A 5,345-nucleotide genomic window follows, 5' to 3' on the forward strand; every position below is an offset into this window, starting at 1 on the left:
AGATAAGATAAGATAATTTATTAATGTCCAACAGGAGACCACAGCCTGATAAGATTATCTGTTCTATAACTTTCAGATTTTTCTTCTTGTGCATGCTTAGTTACCTTTTGAGGGGGTTGATGTTAATTGTAGAAAATATATTTTCCAAGGAATTGGGAAGATGTGAATGGTGCCAACCTCAACAGTACTATGTGTGAAAATATAGATATGCATTTCCTTCCAGAGTACCTGATTTCTCTAATGCCCACCTTTCCATTATGGACTACTTCTTGCCTATGAGGAGTTCTTAGTTTTTGTTATTTCTTCCCATTTCTTGGTTCTTTTGTTGTTTTTCTTTCATGTTCTTTTTGTGAACACCGTTTGGTGCTCCCTCTTGCTGGCATTTGCCCTTTGTATTGTTTCCAGTCCCTTAGACCCTCGTTGGTCTCTTGTTGGACATTAATAAATTTATCTTATATTATCTTATCTTTACCTATTGTCATGAAAATCATAACAAAATATTTTCTTGCTTCAATCTTAATGCTTTTGGGAATGGTACATTAACTAATTCAATGGTTTACATCTACATCATCAAAAGGAAAGGCTCATGCAACTCCAAGAAAGTCCATATGGAAACATTAGAATGGTCAAGAATTTTTTTATCATTATCTAGCAATGAAATAAAAGATGATTTTATTGCCATGAAAGGTGCCAAACTATTCCAGAGACCTAAAAAATGATCAAAGAATGTTGAGAGGGTTTTACAAGTATTAACAAAATGCTCTCATGTTTTTCTTGCTTTGTTTTTTGTAGATCTATAAAATCAAGATATAATTGTCCTTAACATGCTTATCATTTTGTATTTATTGAATTGCTTTCCTATTTGCAGGCTTTTTGATTTAAGAAGGGGATGATATGAAGTTAGAGAGAAGAAGTGTACTACGAAGGTTTGTTTTCTTTTTCCCCAAATTGTGGAGCCTTTTTGGAAACACTTTCACTGAGAAAGTATATCTTTCTCTACATTTAGTATGTCCCTTATTTATTGTTACTTTTCCTTGCTTCAGAATGCTTTACTTTGATTGAATCCATCATCTTTACAAATTTGTTGAAGTGATGGCACTATTTGTATTGCTTCTTATACTCTGCAGAAACCAAGGGGACTGAAGTCAATCGAAATTTTAGATAGTGATTTGGACTCATTTTAGTAACATGAAGGATACTAAGTTCTCCTCTCGATGATCTAACCTTATATTATTTTCTTCAAAATAGTGAAAGATTGATTGTTATTTTTTGTGTTGGAGTGCCAATAGAAAGCTATTAATTGTGATTGTATATAGTAATTGTTTGTATTTTCCTGACTTGGTAGTGATACAGGGAAATTTGTTTTTCATCCATAAAGTGTGAATCTAGAGAGATTTTATTGCCATTTGGGTTGGCCTTAGAAACCTACATGAAATAAGGTAGGTTTGGTGCAGTTGCCACTGCAGAGAATATTCAACTTCTTGTATTATGTATTTTTAGAGTTGTAAGAACAAAAATCCTTTAGTTCCCTTTAATTATCCATCTCTTTTATTGTTCAATAGGCCATGCCTTCAAAAGAAAACCCCTTACAAATATGTTGGATGATATTTATGTTATAGGTTATAACGATCTAGCCATTTTATGAAAGTGTTAACACATTTAGTTCAGCTATCACAGGTTGGAATTTATTTGATAGAGTGGTGTTGAGTTGTCATTTTGCATGATGCTTAACAACAAGAATCCTTTCAAACTCCTCTCTTGAAAAGCTAATATGGGATCAACTCTAAGGTTCTGAGCGATCTTGTAACCTACTGGAATCTGCTTAGTTGAAGATAAATGTATTTGTTCACAAAGAGGTCTTTATTGGTTCAAACCAATTTTGGACAAGATGATCAATCTGCTTGCTATTTCAAAATTAACCACAAAAAGAGATATTTTTAGTATTTTATGTTTTTGAATGAATGCAATCTAACAATGCAACTATATGAATTCCTAATTTAACCAATGGTTAGCAAAGAAAATAACAAAGATAAGGTAACGAGAGATGAAAGTAAATAGCATAAAAGGAAAATTTCTAATAGACATAAACCACAATAACAACACATCTGTGAGTTAAATTGTTGAAAAGATTGGGTAGGAAACCAATGAAAAAGTGCTTCCTCAAATCTACTGATGCAATCGTCAATGGAAACTTAGTAAAACCAAAAGATTTTTCATTTCTTATCAAATCGCAAGGCCATGGAGAGTGCGCTCATGTGAGATGAGAAGCTATGTAGAAACAATAGGGTGATCTCTTCTCCAACTCGGTACGTCAAAAAAATTCGTCAACACGTGGCAAACACTAGAACTAAAATATTGCAATCAAATCAACACAACAAAACTATTGGCTCCATTATTATCATGAACAAGAATCCACAAAAGTAACACACTCCGACAAGAATAACTACACTCAAAATGAGAGCACCAATAGCATATATTATTGCATCAAAATAAAAGCCTGGAATACATGTTACATTCCTCAATCTATAAGAAATCAGCTCCTCAATTTGTGTTGACAGTGAGAGATCTCTTCATGCAAATATATGCTTAAAACTAATAAAACAAATCTAATTATGTACAAATTGACTCTCTAAATGGTGCTAAAATAGGAAACCACCCTTGTTTATATCAATTAATGGGTGCATGAGCCTTTACATGTCTTAAAACAAAGAAAGAAGCAGTAGATAAGAAGAAGGAATTTGTAAGAGGATCTAGGAGCCACTAGAAGCTCTAAAAATGGAAGCTTGGCCTTCTCTTGAATGTTTCTAGGAGTTAAACTGTCGTCAAAATGTGTTTCTGGTGCACGGAAAGCTCTAAATTTTGAACTAGCAATTAACTATTGGCGCACCTCTGACTTCTTCAAAATTTCTGGTGCACCTTTGAAATAGTACACCTTTGGAGCAATGCACCTGCACACCTCTGCACCTATGTAGCAAGTCCAAAAAAATCTAAAATTTTCCCCAAGTGTCAAAACTGAATTTCTAGGTTCTCGGTTTTCTTCCCCTTTATACCAGAGCAATGTATGGATGTTTGCTCTTGAATTTTCTCTATAATCTCCATCATTGGGAAGCTTCCAGTAAATCTAATGCCTCATATTTATGCCTAATTATTTAAAGATAGTTACTGATATCCATTTGATTTTCCACAAAATCGTCAAGTCTACTATCAAGTCTCAACAATACCTCTTCATCCTTGAATGCTTGCCTAATATCTTCATCAGATGAAGCATCCTCAAAAGTTCTTTGGAATTGTTCAACTACTTCTTGTACTGACTTGAGCTTCGTCTTCGATTCATCTTCAAAAATCTCAAGGAAAATAGCATCATATAAAAAATCCACATGCAAAATTTTCTCTCGAGACTGAGATTTTAACTTTTGGATTTCTTCCATGAACTTATTTCAAACAGTTGTCTTCTCAATCCAATCCTCAAATTTATCAATCTTATCTATTGTATACACTTCTATGAGTGTACGATACCTCTAACCTTTTATTGTTTGGAGTGCTTGAAGGTCTTTTTCCCAGGTATGTACCTCATCCATAAGCCCAAAATCTTGGTCTACTATAGATACCAGTTTCTTCATATTAGAATGAACATTATGCAACAGGTTCAAATTAGCATGTATTATCTCTACCCCCTTCTACTCAAAATTGTCACATCATTGCTAACATGCTCCCAAAAATGAATTAGCTTGGAGACTCCTCTTATCTCTCCTTTCTAGTGCCACAACGAGAGTAACCTCTGGGTAATCTTGATCCAATAGACCTACAATTCCATGTAGATATCCTCTTAGTAGCTCATTTTCTTTGCATAGCTTTATCAACTCATTCTCAATATCATCAAAATGCATGAACACCTCCTTGACGCCTATAGTGATCATTACTTTAGTTGTGTCTATTGTGGGCTTTCCTAATAGGACTTTTGTAATCTGATAGTCCTTAGGAGTCAAATTTTTGGTCTCAGCATGGGGAGGAGGAATGGCTATGTGAGAAAATAGGTCCTGATCTCTATTCTTCATTATGAATGTCAATTGTTGCGCATCACCCATAGGTGGCTCAGGCCTCTTGATGGCTTCTACTAGTGCATCCATACTATCCTCTTCATTTAGGTTCAATTGTCGCTTTTGTCAGACCATAACTTTCCTCTTCAAGTAGGCTAATGTAGTGCCCATCGGAGACAAGTACTTGGTTAAAGAGGAGGTTTTCCCAGCAGGCCCTTTTCCCTTATCACTCCTTTCCGGAGTCTTCTCCTTCTGCGAGAGATCTAAATTTGGTGTCCCTACATCTATAGTATTGAAAGTCCTAGCCTTTGTATCCTAAGAAGTTTGCTAAGGTTCTTTAGGTATCTGTCCTTCCTTGGATACTTCATCGACTGGTCTTTGTTCAGGCTCTTCTTCACGCATTTCTCTCTCTTCTTCAGTGCCAAGAGGTAGGGGAGTGGCTGATCCTTTGTCTAAAAATGACAAATCCTAAAATCGTGGTAGTGAGGTACCTACAGATCCTTGTGGTAGAGGTGGCATTTGATTCCAATCCTCTCCCAAAGGTTGGTTCGTGGGTGTATCTTGTATTTTATCACCCACCATTTTAGTACCTACTGGCATAAAGTCAAAATCAAATATTTTGAAGATATTTGTTCCTTGCCCCTCTTGCTCATCTTCCAATGTTGTTGCTCATCCTCTGAAGTTGTAACCTCAATAGGTTGCCTGGGAATAGATGGTGTCGTGATGGTGGAGCTCCTCCTCCTCTCTTCCTTGGCAGCCCTTGTCAAGCGTGTCCTTTGACTCAATGGGAGATTGTCTTCTTCATCTTCTTCATCCTCTTCAAGAATGGTTTCTAGGACTAGAGGAATAGGTATAACTTGTCTTTGTATCTTATGCCTCCTAGTTCTTCTGGTAGTAGGTCCAACTGTAATGGGCACCTACTGGTTATAACTTCGTGAAACACTTTGCAAGCAAGCTCTGATACCACTATAATGGGCACCCACCGGTTATAACTTTATGAAAGACTTTGCAAGGAAGCTCTGATACTACTGTAATGGACCCCCAGGAATGCCCAAAAGCTAAATCAACTACTGAAATTATATTAATGCTGAGAATTCTGCAATCAATTACAAAGAGATGTATTCCAAAGGCCAAACCCTAAGGGAATGACGTCTAGAATGTTACAACAGAGAATGCACGTCCTCTATTGCCAAAAGAAGGGAGTGTGATTCACACATCCAAGCTCTTATCAAATGCAAGTCATCATCATCCGATGATCAGCAATGAGACTTTCAGCCCTATTTATCCTTTTCTTCATCCTTCTGGAAG

The sequence above is a fragment of the Cupressus sempervirens genome, chromosome 6, assembly GCF_028749045.1.
Source record: "Cupressus sempervirens isolate cs-2001-9-10 chromosome 6, ASM2874904v1, whole genome shotgun sequence".
NCBI classification, from domain to species: Eukaryota; Viridiplantae; Streptophyta; class Pinopsida; order Cupressales; family Cupressaceae; genus Cupressus; species Cupressus sempervirens.